The 17,326-nt window shown below is 46.5% G+C and overlaps 2 protein-coding genes across 3 annotated transcripts in view; both read left to right on the top strand.

Annotated features, from left to right (window-relative positions):
• Positions 1-17,326, top strand: part of MFSD3 (major facilitator superfamily domain containing 3) — a 143,472-nt gene that overhangs the window by 109,745 nt on the left and 16,401 nt on the right. The window contains exon 7 of one of the 2 annotated variants that reach the window (XR_012320206.1): positions 16,065-16,087. The exons of the other annotated variant lie outside the window; for it this stretch is intronic. The gene's annotated coding sequence lies outside the window, so the exon portion shown is untranslated. Of the gene's footprint in view, positions 1-16,064; positions 16,088-17,326 lie in introns of those variants that run through there. 2 annotated transcript variants of the gene reach the window in all.
• Positions 16,215-17,326, top strand: part of HGH1 (HGH1 homolog) — a 31,689-nt gene continuing 30,577 nt past the window's right edge. Inside the window, exon 1 of the mRNA XM_073680122.1 lies at positions 16,215-16,325. The gene's annotated coding sequence lies outside the window, so the exon portion shown is untranslated. The remainder of the gene's footprint in view (positions 16,326-17,326) is intronic.

The raw sequence follows: 17,326 nt of genomic DNA, 5'->3' as shown, positions 1-17,326 counted from the left end.
CTCCGATCCCTTCCCAATCTCCGTTCCCTCCCCTCCATTCTCTACCGTCTATTCCCATCCCTGCTCTCCGCTGGTGATCACCTCCTCCCCTTCTCCTCCTCCGGCTCCAGGCTTTATCACCTGTCTTCTGTCTTTTCCCTGTGTCCTCTGGTCTTCTTCACAGCTGGTTTTCTTCCCCTCCTCTTCCTACTTCCCTTCTTTTAGTCTTTGGGGTCATAGTCATGGTGCACGGTATGGCAATGATCTGCCATACCATGCACTATGAGTCTGACTCAGATTATAGGTTGTATATACTAGATTCTTGATAGAGCGTTGATCCAGGGAACTAGTCTGATTGCCGTATGTGGAGTCAGGAAGGAATTTTTTTTCCCAAAACGGAGCATGGTTTTTTTTTGCCTTCCTCTGGATCAACATGTTAGGTCTTCCTTATAGTTTTCATACTATGTTCCTATTCTTTCCTCTTCTCTCTTCTTCTTGAATTAGCTGGCATCTGTGAAAGCCGACTTCAGACGGCTTTCCTGCCCCCACACAACTTCAGCTAATAATATCAATAAGTAGGCGGCAATGAAAGCCGACTTCAGACGGCTTTCCTGCCCCTACACTACTTCAGCTGATAACATCAATTAGTAGACAGCTATTAAAGCCGACTTCAGACGGCTTTCCTGCCCCCACACAACTTCAGCTGATAATATCAATAAGTAGGCGGCAATGAAAGCCGACTTCAGACGGCTTTCCTGCCCCTACACTACTTCAGCTGATAACATCAATTAGTAGACAGCTATTAAAGCCGACTTCAGACGGCTTTCCTGCCCCAACACAACTTCAGCTGATAACATCAATAAGCAGGAGGGTGTGAAAGCCGACTTTGGAGTGGGCTTTACTGCCCCTGCACTGCTTGTTTTAGGCAGTATCACACAGGATAGGATTAGATACACAACCCTTTAGGCAGTATCACACAGGATAGGATTAGATACACAACCCTTTAGGCAGTATCACACAGGATAGGATTAGATACACAACCCGTCAGGCAGTATCACACAGGATAGGATTAGATACACAACTCTTTAGGCAGTATCACACAGGATAGGATTAGATACACAACCCGTCAGGCAGTATCACACAGGATAGGATTAGATACACAACTCTTTAGGCAGTATCACACAGGATAGGATTAGATACACAACACGTCAGGCAGTATCACACAGGATAGGATTAGATACACAACCCGTCAGGCAGTATCACACAGGATAGGATTAGATACACAACTCTTTAGGCAGTATCACACAGGATAGGATTAGATACACAACACGTCAGGCAGTATCACACAGGATAGGATTAGATACACAACTCTTTAGGCAGTATCACACAGGATAGGATTAGATACACAACCCTTTAGGCAGTATCACACAGGATAGGATTAGATACACAACCCGTCAGGCAGTATCACACAGGATAGGATTAGATACACAACTCTTTAGGCAGTATCACACAGGATAGGATTAGATACACAACCCTTTAGGCAGTATCATACAGGATAGGATTAGATACACAACCCGTCAGGCAGTATCACACAGGATAGGATTAGATACACAACACGTCAGGCAGTATCACACAGGATAGGATTAGATACACAACACGTCAGGCAGTATCACACAGGATAGGATTAGATACACAACACGTCAGGCAGTATCACACAGGATAGGATTAGATACACAACTCTTTAGGCAGTATCACACAGGATAGGATTAGATACACAACCCTTTAGGCAGTATCACACAGGATAGGATTAGATACACAACCCGTCAGGCAGTATCACACAGGATAGGATTAGATACACAACTCTTTAGGCAGTATCACACAGGATAGGATTAGATACACAACCCTTTAGGCAGTATCATACAGGATAGGATTAGATACACAACCCGTCAGGCAGTATCACACAGGATAGGATTAGATACACAACCCTTTAGGCAGTATCACACAGGATAGGATTAGATACACAACCCGTCAGGCAGTATCACACAGGATAGGATTAGATACACAACTCTTTAGGCAGTATCACACAGGATAGGATTAGATACACAACCCTTTAGGCAGTATCATACAGGATAGGATTAGATACACAACCCGTCAGGCAGTATCACACAGGATAGGATTAGATACACAACACGTCAGGCAGTATCACACAGGATAGGATTAGATACACAACACGTCAGGCAGTATCACACAGGATAGGATTAGATACACAACTCTTTAGGCAGTATCACACAGGATAGGATTAGATACACAACCCTTTAGGCAGTATCACACAGGATAGGATTAGATACACAACCCGTCAGGCAGTATCACACAGGATAGGATTAGATACACAACTCTTTAGGCAGTATCACACAGGATAGGATTAGATACACAACCCTTTAGGCAGTATCATACAGGATAGGATTAGATACACAACCCGTCAGGCAGTATCACACAGGATAGGATTAGATACACAACCCTTTAGGCAGTATCACACAGGATAGGATTAGATACACAACCCGTCAGGCAGTATCACACAGGATAGGATTAGATACACAACCCTTTAGGCAGTATCACACAGGATAGGATTAGATACACAACTCTTTAGGCAGTATCACACAGGATAGGATTAGATACACAACCCGTCAGGCAGTATCACACAGGATAGGATTAGATACACAACCCGTCAGGCAGTATCACACAGGATAGGATTAGATACACAACCCTTTAGGCAGTATCACACAGGATAGGATTAGATACACAACTCTTTAGGCAGTATCACACAGGATAGGATTAGATACACAACCCGTCAGGCAGTATCACACAGGATAGGATTAGATACACAACCCTTTAGGCAGTATCACACAGGATAGGATTAGATACACAACTCTTTAGGCAGTATCACACAGGATAGGATTAGATACACAACCCTTTAGGCAGTATCACACAGGATAGGATTAGATACACAACCCGTCAGGCAGTATCACACAGGATAGGATTAGATACACAACTCTTTAGGCAGTATCACACAGGATAGGATTAGATACACAACCCTTTAGGCAGTATCATACAGGATAGGATTAGATACACAACCCGTCAGGCAGTATCACACAGGATAGGATTAGATACACAACCCTTTAGGCAGTATCACACAGGATAGGATTAGATACACAACCCGTCAGGCAGTATCACACAGGATAGGATTAGATACACAACCCGTCAGGCAGTATCACACAGGATAGGATTAGATACACAACTCTTTAGGCAGTATCACACAGGATAGGATTAGATACACAACCCTTTAGGCAGTATCATACAGGATAGGATTAGATACACAACCCGTCAGGCAGTATCACACAGGATAGGATTAGATACACAACCCTTTAGGCAGTATCACACAGGATAGGATTAGATACACAACCCGTCAGGCAGTATCACACAGGATAGGATTAGATACACAACCCGTCAGGCAGTATCACACAGGATAGGATTAGATACACAACTCTTTAGGCAGTATCACACAGGATAGGATTAGATACACAACCCTTTAGGCAGTATCATACAGGATAGGATTAGATACACAACCCGTCAGGCAGTATCACACAGGATAGGATTAGATACACAACCCTTTAGGCAGTATCACACAGGATAGGATTAGATACACAACCCGTCAGGCAGTATCACACAGGATAGGATTAGATACACAACCCTTTAGGCAGTATCACACAGGATAGGATTAGATACACAACTCTTTAGGCAGTATCACACAGGATAGGATTAGATACACAACCCGTCAGGCAGTATCACACAGGATAGGATTAGATACACAACCCGTCAGGCAGTATCACACAGGATAGGATTAGATACACAACTCTTTAGGCAGTATCACACAGGATAGGATTAGATACACAACCCTTTAGGCCGTATCATACAGGATAGGATTAGATACACAACCCGTCAGGCAGTATCATACAGGATAGGATTAGATACACAACCCTTTAGGCCGTATCATACAGGATAGGATTAGATACACAACCCGTCAGGCAGTATCACACAGGATAGGATTAGATGTAACAAAGTGTAGACAATAGTGGATATAAACTAATTTTTTTTTATAAAAATATAACCAACCAAATAATATCAACTACATAACAAAAAATAAGTTATTGGCTGCCGTGACGGTCATGGGCTGCCACAAATCTTGCCAGCATCACTCCGTGCTGGTGGATCTCTTCACTCAGTCTCCGTTGTGACGCCAGGAGATCTTGTAGTGTTGGGATTTCTACGGAGGTAATAGTTAAACTTAAAAGTCCAATAATTCTGTACATTCATCAAATTAAGGCTATGTGCCCACGATGCACCACTCCCAGGTACCATCCGCACATTAGAACGCGCTAATTACGCAAGTACAGATGCAGTATTGCGGAATTGGCGCATTATAATGCAAGTCAATGGCGGCGCAAAAAAACCACCTTATGCAAAATAATTGGTAGTGCTGCGTTTTTTTCCGCAATGATAATGTGCAGCGGAAATTTCCACATCATGTACACAGCACATGCGGATTATCATTGGGGAACATGGCTGACCTTCTACCATGCGCTTTTAATGCGTTTCCACAGCAGCAAAAACGCTGCAGAAACACCTTAAAAAACGCATCGTGGGCACACAGCCTATCAGGTACATGTTTGGTATTTAACACTTACGGTTTTCAGGTTGCTCGGATGATGACGAGCTTAAGGACCACCCGGATCCCCTGGCACCACCGGCTAGAGAAAGACACAACACTTAATAGTACATGACAGCCCTATACTTTCCAAGTTGTATGGACCGTATTTTATGTCAAAGCATTACCGAAAGATGAAGCTGCACCTATATCACGGAGTGATGCTGGCGAGCTGGCAGAGGAATGCTGCTGGGGCTCCAGGGCTGGAGGTGACTCCCTTGGGGGCTCTGGGGCTGCAGGCGCTGGAAAACAAATAACATTAGATACCTAAGGTGATTGCAGTTGTAACTAATGTGCTGCCATATATTGTGTTAACATATTTTAAAACCACTCACCACGGCGGGGCAGGGTCCGTGACCGGATGCTGACGATTCGGTCGGCAGACCTATATTTCAGGTCCGCCAGCTTTTTATGGATTTGGGTAGCAGAGCGCTGCACCCCAAATCTGCGGACCAGGCCCCGACCGATCCTCTGCAGCACCGCCTGTTTATGGAACACTGGATGCTCAGAGTGCACATGGCACTCATAATCAAGTGCATCCAGGTGCTCCACAAGGTAGCACACCTCAGCATCACCCCAAGGAGATGCCCTGACCCTGGATGCCATAATGCTCTTAATAAGCTAGGCCGCAACTACGTCGTTAGACCCGCCCACGACGCATGAACGTCGCCAATAAACCCGCGGTTTATTAGAGAACCCTATTGTGACTTGAATTATTAGCGTGTCGGACTAGAGACGCTGTATTGATAATGCGACGTCTGTAGAACGCAGCAGTGTCTCTATTGTGACGGTCACACAGGAATACTGGTGTTTAGGTGGTTTTATGTAGAAATATGTATCTATATTTTTATGTAGGTATGCATACTTCTGTGTCTGTGAGTATGTGTGTGTATATCTGGTTATCTGTATATAAGTGTGGATATGGGTGTAGATTTTTATGTATCTGAATATGTATGTGTATATGGATGTGTATATGGATGTATACATACGAGTACAACAGTGGCGTACCACCATTGGTGGCAGGCCACATAACTGCTATGCGGCCCGTGGCCGTAGGGGGCCCGTGAGCCAGCAGACCCCATAGCAGTCTCCCCCATTCTGGAGTAGTAAGTATGTATTTATATATTTTTGTAAATCAGTCAGTACTGATAATACTGGAGGACTGGGGCTGCCTTTTACCCTATGGGGGGCTGCATTATACTGTGTGCTCTCCCATCCTGGTATACAGGGCTGCGGAGTCGATAAGCCAAACCGACTCCTCAATTTCCATTACTCCGACTCCACCTCCCTCATACATGGCTCATGTGATACATTAGGGTCATTACACTGTGCATGTGGAGGCTAAAAAGGAGGAAGTCACCATCGGGGTATCATACTGTGTTAAGGGGGACACTTTTGTTGGCATCACATTTTTATGGGGCTATGAAAGAGTAATTTAGGAGTTCAGAAAGGAAGAAAGGCTGGAAGGTTGTGGGATCTGCTCTTCTGTGTCCCCAACAATTATTTTCTTTTTTTTTTTTTTTTTTTTTGTGGGGGGGGTCCCAATTATAACTTCTGCTATGAGCTCCCATGATTCCTATGTCCGCCCCTGGAGTACACGTATGTGTATACGGGCCCTTACTATTGAAACAATGATAAACAAATCTTTTGCAAAGTTAAACACAGTTTATTACACAAATCAATACAAAACTGAAAGTAGTGTATAATTGTCAGTAGTTGCCCACTATAAGTTCTGATGTTGCCAAGTAACAGCACCAGGACCGTTAAAATACTGGCAGTAGTTGTCGCGGCTGGTTTTCGCATCCTGGGTGTTTCTGCCATATCCCACTGGTTGAAGGCCTGCACTCGCAGGATCGTTTGAACGCCATTCACCGAGCTCCACTTCCCCATTGGCTCGGTCCACAGAGTCCACGAAGCCAGGCGGACAGTACGTAATTGCATCACGTCGACGAAGAAAGTTGTGAAGTGTGCAACAGGCCAAAACAACAGAGTCTATTGATGTAAGCTTCATGTTAATTGGCGTGTGAAAAACTCTGAAGCGGTTGGCCATGATACCGAAGGCATTTTCGACAACACGACGTGCCCTTGACAAACGATAATTGAAAATTCTTCTTTCCTGGGTAAGACTTTTTTGGGGGAACGGTTTAATAAGATTGGGATGAAGTGGGAAGGCTTCATCGCCGACAAAAACAAAATTAAGGTTACCTGTAGTCTCTGAGTTGGGAGGCAAGTGTAGGTCACAGTTGTCCAATCGCTCTCCAAAAAGTGTGTGCTCTAAAACACCACCATCAGAAACCCTGCCGTTCATGCCAACATCTACATTTATAAATTCGTAATTGGCATTAACAAGGGCCATCATGATGATGCTGAAATAGCCCTTATAATTATAAAAATAGGATCCGCTATTTGGTGGCTGAGTGATTCGGACATGTTTCCCGTCCAAAGCCCCACCACAGTTAGGGAACTGCCACAGCTGCTCAAAATCAGAGGCAATCTTTTTCCATTCCTCCTCCGTGTTGGGAAACTGTATGTAACTACGTAGACTGTGGTAAATTGCATTACATGTCTCCGGGATTAGAACACTGAGCATGGGCCTGGAAATGGCTGCAGAAAAATGCAAGTCTTGGAATGAGCGTCCGGTGGCCAGGAATCTCAGTGTGACTGCCAATCTTTCATCTGCCGGAATGGCAGCACGCATCGCTGTATCCTTCCGTTGAATACGTGGCGTAACTCGTTCCAATAACTCTTTAAAAGATTCCTCTGACATCCTCAGATAGTTGCGGAAATCATGAGGATTCTTCTCCTGAAGCTCTCTTACAAGTTGCATGTGGGACAATTCAGACCTCTTCTGCAGCCACTCTCTGGTCCACATGCGACGCTTTCGTTTGGAATGCCTCTGTAGCTCTCGTGCCTCATCTTGACGCCGAGCTTCCTCAACCAGCAATGCAGCAACCACAATAGCACACTGCCCGTCGTCCATGATGTGCAAACTGCAAACATAACATGAAAAGATGAGAACACTTTCAACAAAACAATTAACACAAGTATTGAAACTGTATATAAAAAATATCATGGAAAACCATATTCCATTCTGTTAGTGAGCATGACAGAAAATGCGCTATGTGGGTGCATGTGCACGAGACCCCTAAAATATCTGCCCATGCAAAAGCATACATATATATATATACAAACAGAAGCCAAGCCCTCCCTCCCTGAAAAGCAAAGATAACAGATAATTAGTAAATGTGATAAAAGAATAAAAATGGAAACGCATCTGAGACCTCAAACAATACCTACCTTACTAAAGATGTCTGATATGTTCAAAGCGGAGTCACAGCTGGAGAACGCTGCAATGATCCGCAAAAATCAGCACTAGTCCAATGAACGGATATTAGCAGCCCGGAGAACTCTGGTAGGATCTGCAATAAAGCACGAGGTCAGAAACAAAGGACGGAATCGCTATTCTGTTGCCTTCTTTATGCGCGTCCGGAAATGAGAACGCCGTAGCGACCACCAATCGGGGACGAGGGGCGCGGAATAGTCCAATTTATACACGCCTACGTGTCTCAGTTCTGAATCGCTGGACGAGGTCGTTGGCTAGGTGTCAAATACAGCGATGCACACTGCCCAGCGGGAGTGCAACGACCCAGGAATGGTCCAGGGAGCTTTGTAACGATCAACGATCTCGCAGCAGGGGCCTGATCGTTGCTACCGGTCAAACGTAGCGAGATCGCTAGCGATGTCGCTGTTGCGTCACAAAACCCGTGACGTATCAACGATCTCGCTAGCGATCTCGTTATGTGTGACAGGGCCTTTATGGGGGCGTAGCGCTTGGGACACTGGCCAAGGGGAGGCTCACTATGCAAATGGATTATGGCGAGTAAACAAAAAGGGTACAATCCTGTTTTAAGAGTAGGAGGTTTAATGGTTCCTGTGTGCCAATAGGGTGCACCACATACACAACAAGTCTCCACCCAATCTGGATTCTGTTTCCTACATACACAACATGTCCATCCTTCAGGGACAATGTACAGGGGTGGAGTCAAACTGGGAGCGGCAAGGGATTGAACGCCATCTTTGTTACATTTTTTAACATACAAAAACTTACCACCATGTTTTTCTTCCTCCATCTCGCCTCTAGTTACAGATTTAGAGGTTTTTCCAGCATATCTCAGTCTGGTGAAGTAAACCAGCATCATCTAAACAGCCTGTTCCTCCAATACTCTCAAGAAACCTTCGTCATCAAATCTGCCACCCGGTGGACAACCAGACACTGAACAAACCTATGCATTTTCTGCACAAATTTATGTTAAAAACAGGAATACAGAACTACACTGTGTTCCAAATTATTATGCAAATAATATTTTCTCAGATTTTCCCACATTCCCTATATGAATTGCAGTCATTGTAATTTTCCAGTCTAATAACTATTCGAGTACAATTGAAAGGTTTTTGTATAATCTGCCGATGATAACAGGAGATTTATAAAAAAAATCAAAAACTCAAACTTCACTCAAAATGCATGTTCCACATTATTATGCCCAGCAGAGGTTTCAACCTTTTCATTTTAATAAAGAACAAAAAAATGGTGATTTGTGAAATTATAAGCATTAGCAGGTTATTACACACTGAAATCAAACAGATTTCACCTGAAAACTTTATTCTAGGTGATGTTACATTTGCACATAGGACCCCTTGTTGGAAAGGAGCTTCTGAACTCTCTCGTCCATTGAATTTGTCAGGTTTTGGATGGTTTCTGCTTCAATTGTTTTGCATGAGGACAGAATACCCTCCCAGAGCTGTTGCTTAGATGTGAACTGCCTCCCGCCATCATAGACACTCCTTTTTGATGATGCTCCAGAGGTTCTCAATGGGGTTGAGGTCAGGGGAGCATGGGGGTCACACCATAAGTTTGTCCCCTTTTATGCCCATAGCAGCCAGAGATGCAGATGTGTTATGTGCAGCATGAGACGGGGCATTATGTATGAAATGATCTGGATGGTCCAGATGGATGGAGTGGAGGATGGCTGGTTGATGGACACCCCATGCAAACACGGCTACGGCGCTAGCAAGGAGGAGGTGGAGTAATGTTTTGGGCTGGAATCATGGGGAGTGAGATTGTCGGCCCTTTTAGGATCCCTGAAGGGGTAAAGATGAACTCCATAATGTATGTTGAGTTTCTCAAACAGCACTTCCTGCCATGGTTCAAGAAGAAGAACCGTGTATTCCGCAACAAGATCATTTTCATACATGATAATGCCCCGTCTCATGCTGCACATAACACATCTGCATCTCTGGCTGATATGGGCATAAAAGGGGACAAACTTATGGTGTGACCCCCATGCTCCCCTGACCTCTACCCCATTGAGAACCTGTGGAGCATCATCAAAAGGAGTGTCTATGATGGCGGGAGGCAGTTCACATCTAAGCAACAGCTCTGGGAGGGTATTCTGTCCTCATGCAAAACAATTGAAGCAGAAACCATCCAAAACCTGACAAATTCAATGGACGAGAGAGTTCAGAAGCTCCTTTCCAACAAGGGGTCCTATGTGCAAATGTAACATCACCTAGAATAAAGTTTTGAGTTGAAAACTGTTTGATGTCAGTGTGTAATAACCGGCTAATGCTTAGAATTTCACAAATCACCATTTTTTTGTTCTTTATTAAAATGAAAAGGTTGAAAACTCTGCTGGGCATAATAATTTGGAACATGCATTTTGAGGGCATTTTGAGTTTTTTCTTTTTTTAAAAATATACTGTTATCATCGGCAGTTTATACAAAAACCTTTCACTTGTACTCTAATAGTTATTTGACTGGAAAATTACAATGACTGCAATTCATATAGGGAATGTGGGAAAATCTGAGAAAATATTGTTTGCGTAATAATTTGGAACACAGTGTAGAGACACAAACCAGTGGGGACTCATACCACACTCACTATGGATTGTATACTCTCTACAGCACCTCTACCATGCTCAATCTGTTTCTTACTAAACAGATTACTCTTCTTCTGTTTCTTAAAAAAAACATGAATATAGGACTACAGTGAAAAACCAGTGGGGACATGAAGCCACACACACATTGGCTTTCCACTCTGTCACTCCATGCCTGACTTATAGTCAGACGAAAACCATCAGCCCCTACGTCTAGGAGCCGGAACCATATGGGTTTCCTTAGAAATACAAGAGGCTGCTGACAATCAGCAACATCTGGTCAACCGGGTGCGTGCAATCAACTAATCCCTACAATCCAACCCCACGTACAGATGACCATTGAAATACCAAATCCACACTTCCCATACAGAAGTTCAACACAGTACACAGGGTCTCATCGGGGTTCTTTGTCTAACAATAATGGACCCACTTAATATGAACAGATCGAATGACCTGCGACTACTTACCCAACGTGGACTGGAACCCACGAAAACAGAGGGATAAATTCAGGTAGTGTAAGAATAAAGCTTCTTACCAATTGCTGCAGCTATCCCGAGTTACCCATCTGTCTGGGGTCCAGCAAATTGGTTGGATCAGTAATCTTTTGCATTAGTGGGTTCCTGTTCGTTGTGCCAGGTTTGTTGTCGCCACATAATGTGACACATTCTGAGACGTTGTGTCTGCTCCAAATTAAATTGTAAAATTCAAATACATGCACGGAAGAGCCACGACTGATACATTTGAGCATCAGGCTAGATCTACTTTATTACATGCTCTGGTCCAGGTTTATAAAGGTTATTAGTATTCAGATTTAAAACAATATAATTGGCTCATATCTCTACATATGTGCTGACATTAGCATACATACATCTCATTGGCAAAAGGTAATTCTATCTACACCCAGCTTTTGGATTTTAGAAATCTCTTACTTTCTACTTTCACTTCTGTCCTTTCTGAATCTCTAGACAAAGACATTCCAAAGACTCCTTATCTCTCACACGCATACCAGCTCAAACTCCATTCTGGTAAGCGTAAGATACACGTACAAAAATCAAAATGGAGTCAGGATAAAGTAACCCCTGCTCTCACAAATAAATAAATGTAATGGTTCTGTTCCGCTTGCTCTGTAAACCGCACCCTGAAGCCATACACTACCTGTAACGGGCGTCCAATCGGCCTGCAGACGATTGGTGGTGGCAGTGAGTAGTTGCTTTCATTATTGTGGAGCTGGCAGTGACTGTATGGGGGTGTGTATGTATGGACAGCACTGCACGGCAGCTCGGTGGTCAGCACTGCAGCCTTGTAGTGCTGGGGTCCTGGGTTCAAATCCCACCAAGGACAACATCTGCAAGGAGTTTGCATGTTCTCCTCCGGGTTCTCCGGTTTCCTCCTACACTCCAAAGACTGATAGGGAATGTAGATTGTGAGCCCCGATGGGGACAGTGCAGATAATGTCTGTAAGGCTATGTGCCCACGATGCAGAAATGCTCCGGATTTTTTCCTGAGCATTTCTGCATCGCCCTGGCAGAAAAAACGCAGGCGGATTGTACATGCGGATTGTCCTTGTGTTTTTCCTGCCAGGGACATGCGGGTTGTCAAGCGCTTTTAGCATCACTTGGAGAGTGCTTGACAACTTGTTCACACTATATAAATCCATGCAGCCATTGGAAGGCGAGTATAATGTATATTTTTTATTTCATTCTTTTTTTACAGGTGCTATGGTACCCGGGTCTGGATGAGAGTCTCCTGTTCTCCAAGCCCAGGTACCATCCACTCCTAGAATCGCTTCATATCCGTATGTGCACATGTAGTGATGCAGATATTATGCGGCTCAATGATAGTCAATGGCGGCAATTAAGCCGCGTGTCCGCAAAATTAATGGACGTGCTGCGGATTTTTCCACAATGATAATCCACAGTGGAAATTTCCTCAGCGTGTGCACAGGACATGCGGATTATCATTGGGGGACATAGCAGACCTTCTACCATGCGTTTTTAAGTGTTTCTGCGGTGAAATTGCCGCTGCGGAAACGCTTAAAAAACGCATCGTGTGCATACAGCCTGAATTGTAAAGCGCTGTGGAATATGTTGGCGCTATATAAATCTACAGCTGATGATTATATATTCCATGCATTAGACTCGGAGGTGCATAGACCGCACACTGACTGGCAGCTCCCGGCCTCGTAGAGAAGCAGCGCGTCCATCACTCCTCAACCACTGGACGATGCTGAAGGTGGTTTCTTATGCGGCAGTTTCTTTTTTGCTGTTTTTTTACAGGTTTAATTACAAAAAATAGATAAATGAATGAACAAATCTCCTGCAGCAGCAGCGCGGCGCCCCGATGAGAAAACGCTTAGAAGCAGCTACAAATGTCATAACACTGGCACAACGTGGGCACCGGAGGGCGTTACTGAAAGGGTTAAATGACTTTGGGCCCCTGAGTGTTTCCTCCATAGTGATGGCCCGCATCCGCTTCAGGTCCCTCCAGCCGGGCCCGCATCCGCTTCAGGTCCCTCCAGCCGGGCCCGCATCCGCTTCAGGTCCCTCCAGCCGGGCCCGCATCCGCTTCAGGTCCCTCCAGCCGGGCCCGCATCCGCTTCAGGTCCCTCCAGCCGGGCCCGCATCCGCTTCAGGTCCCTCCAGCCGGGCCCGCATCCGCTTCAGGTCCCTCCAGCCGGGCCCGCATCCGCTTCAGGTCCCTCCAGCCGGGCCCGCATCCGCTTCAGGTCCCTCCAGCCGGGCCCGCATCCGCTTCAGGTCCCTCCAGCCGGGCCGCACGGGTTCTGGGCCTCAGCGCGGGGAAGCCGCCTCTTCTCACAGATTTCACCCTTTCTTCCCTGAGCCATGGCTTTTGTTATTTTGGTCACTATGGCCTTGTGAGGGTTTATTATTATTTGTGGGACACGTTGTACTTTTGAACTACATCAATGATTTTACTATATTGTGGACTAGAAAATGGGAAAAAAAATCCAAATATGGTGAAACTGCAAAAAAAAAGTGCAATTCCACAGTTGATTTTTTTTCTTTCCCCGTTGGCTGGATGCTAAACCTGCCCGGCCGTTATGATTCTCCGGGTCTTAACGAGTTTGCAGACACCAAACGTGTGTAGGTAATTTTTTATTTAAGTGATGAAAAAAAAAAACAAAGTTTGCATAACATAAAAAAAATTGCGCCATTTTCCCAGACCTGCAGCGTCTCCATTTTTCAGGATCTGGGGCAGGTGAGGGCTTATTTTTTGTGTGCTGAGGTGAAATTTTTATTGATGCCATTTTGGGGTAGATCCGATGTTTTGATCGCCCGTTATTACATTTTATTGCAATGTTGCGGCGACCAAAAAAATTTAATTCTGGCGTTTCGATTTTTTCTCTCTTTACACCATTTATTGATTGGATTAATTATTTATGTTGATCGGCGATTCTGAACTAGGCGATACCAAATATGTACATGTTTTATTTTGTTTGGGGCAAAAGGGGGATGATTTAAACTTTATTATTTTTTATATTTTTAAAAACATTTTTTACACTTTTTGCTTGATTCTATAGTCTCCATGGGGACTAGAAGCAGCAGTTGCTTGATTGGCTCTGCTATATACAGACGATGAACAGATGGCCTGTGTGTAGCAGATTTACTCACTTGCTATGAGCGCCGACCACTGGGCGGCGCTCATAGCAATCTGGCAATGACAACCCATCGGTGACCCGCGATCATGTGACTGGTTCACTGATAGGCGGGGCTTAGGACGTGCTTCCCGGAAGCGGGAGATAAATGCCGCTGTCAGAGATTGACATTGGCATTTAACAGGCGCTGGTGGATCGCGATTCCACCCGCGGATGTTGCAGGCACATGTCAGCTGTAAGGTGCACCAAACAGGGGGTTATGACGTGTGTTGTACTATTACGGCACGTCATAAAAGGGTTAAAGTACAGCTATATATAGTGACTTACAGCTGACGTTCTTTCTGGTGGAGTTGTTCACTTTTTCCATATTTTCTGGCCCAAACCAACATAACACCTGACTTCTCACTTTTCAGGCAGCGTCTCCATTTATCTCCAAGCTGCACAAACTCCTTATCCTGCTGATACCCCAATACTGAGCCGCTGTCATATGTGTCCATACTACTGGTACTGTGTGCTCTCCTACTGAACCCCACCCCTCAACTGTCCTGGAAAAGTATGGTGACCCCAACACAGTATGATCCCCCAACTGTGCCCCCACACAGCACTCCATGCAGTATAATGGGCCTACATACAATATAATGGCCCCCACACAGCATGATGGACCCCACACAAACCTTCACACTGTCCATACTGCATAATGCACCCCCATAGTCCATACTGCATAATGCACCCCCATAGTCCATACAGTATAATGCACCCCCATAGTCCATATAGTATAATGCACTCCCATATAGTATAATGCACTCCATAGTCCATACAGTATAATGCACTCCCATATAGTATAATGCACTCCATAGTCCATACAGTATAATGCACCCCCATAGTCCATACAGTATAATGCACTCCATAGTCCATACAGTATAATGCACCCCCATAGTCCATACAGTATAATGCACCCCCATAGTCCATATAGTATAATGCACTCCCATATAGTATAATGCACTCCATAGTCCATACAGTATAATGCACTCCCATACAGTATAATGCACTCCATAGTCCATACAGTATAATGCACTCCCATATAGTATAATGCACTCATGAGATCAGTGGCCGATAAGTAACTTATTCAAATCTGTGAAAAGTGACTATTTGTCCACTTTGATGCCCAGAACCCATTTGGGCCAGTCTGGAGTGACCTGAATTTGATGTGGGCCATCACTATGTATGAAATACTGGTATGAGATCAGTGGCCCAAGGTCATTTAACCAATGAAAAACACCAGTTACTTATTGAAATGTGTGAAAAGTGGCCATTTGCCCGCTTTGATGCCCATTTTGATGACCGGAACCCATTTGGGCCAGTCTGGAGTGACCTGAATTTGATGTGGGCCATCACTATGTATTAAATACTAGTATGAGACCAGTGGCCTAAAGTCATTTAACCCTTTCAGTAACGCCCTTCAGTGCCCACATTGATGCCCATTTTTGTGCCAGTTTTATGACATTTGTAGCTGCTTTTAAGCGTTTTCACATCAGGGCACCTCGCTGCAATATATTTTTTCATTTATCTATTTTTTGTAATTAAACCTGTAAAAAAACAGCAAAAAAGAAACTGCCGCATAAGAAACCACCTTCAGCATCGTCCAGTGGTTGAGGAGTGATGGACGCGCTGCTTCTCTACGAGGCCGGGAGCTGCCAGTCAGTGTGCGGTCTATGCACCTCCGAGGCTGAAGCATGGCGCCCGGCTGGAGGTCCCTCTCCTTTATTCCCGCAGTGATCACCTCCTGCAGACACTTCCCGGGACCGCATCACTGCACGAGGGCAGAGGATCGGCTGCAGCAGAGCGTGCCCAGCACAGGACCACTGCACACAGTCACACGTGACCGGGAACCCACCCGCAGTGACGTCACAGAACCGCGCACTGAACTGCGACTGCGCAATCTCATCACGTGCACACATTCTGATGAGCGGTGATTGGATGATCGAGATGACGTCATACACCCGCCGGAAAAGACTTCACGTGTGCGGCACAACGGTGAGTGACCGGGACCCGAACCCAAAACCGACTCCTATCCCCAGAGCTCGAGCCCCCCCCCCCGCTGTATCCCCGGAGCCCCCCCCGCTGTATCCCCGGAGCCCCCCCCGCTGTATCCCCGGAGCCCCCCCGCTGTATCCCCGGAGCCCCCCCCGCTGTATCCCCGGAGCCCCCCCGCTGTATCCCCGGAGCCCCCCCCGCTGTATCCCCGGAGCCCCCCCGCTGTATCCCCGGAGCCCCCCCGCTGTATCCCCGGAGCCCCCCCGCTGTATCCCCGGAGCCCCCCCGCTATATCCCCGGAGCCCCCCCGCTGTATCCCCGGAGCCCCCCCTGCTGTATCCCCGGAGCCCCCCCGCTGTATCCCCGGAGCCCCCCCGCTGTATCCCCGGAGCCCCCCCGCTGTATCCCCGGAGCCCCCCCGCTATATCCCCGGAGCTCCCGCCCCCCCTCCAACCCCCGCTATATCCCCCGAGCTCCCGTCCCCCTATATCCCCCCCTCCCCCGCTATATCCCCGGAGCTCCCGTCCCCCTATATCCCCCCCTCCCCCGCTATATCCCCGGAGCTCCAGTCCCCCTATATCCCCCCCTCCCCCGCTATATCCCCGGAGCTCCCGCCCCCCCTCCTCCCCCGCTATATCCCCCCCTCCCCCGCTATATCCCCGGAGCTCCCGCCCCCCCTCCTCCCCCGCTATATCCCCCCCTCCCCCGCTATATCCCCGGAGCTCCCGTCCCCCTATATCCCCCCCTCCCCCGCTATATCCCCCCCCTCCTCCCCCGCTATATCCCCCCCCTCCTCCCCCGCTATATCCCCGGAGCTCCCGTCCCCCTATATCCCCCCCTCCCCCGCTATATCCCCGGAGCTCCCGCCCCCCCTCCTCCCCCGCCCCCCCTCCTCCCCCGCTATATCCCCCCCTCCCCCGCTATATCCCCGGAGCTCCCGCCCCCCCTCCTCCCCCGCTATATCCCCCCCTCCCCCGCTATATCCCCGGAGCTCCCGCCCC

This window comes from Phyllobates terribilis, unplaced genomic scaffold (assembly GCF_046119375.1).
Source record: "Phyllobates terribilis strain yellow unplaced genomic scaffold, ASM4611937v1 Scaffold_4__5_contigs__length_816908805, whole genome shotgun sequence".
Taxonomy (NCBI): domain Eukaryota; kingdom Metazoa; phylum Chordata; class Amphibia; order Anura; family Dendrobatidae; genus Phyllobates; species Phyllobates terribilis.
Note: the sequence above shows the minus strand (reverse complement) of the source record. Positions and strands in the feature narration are given on the sequence as shown.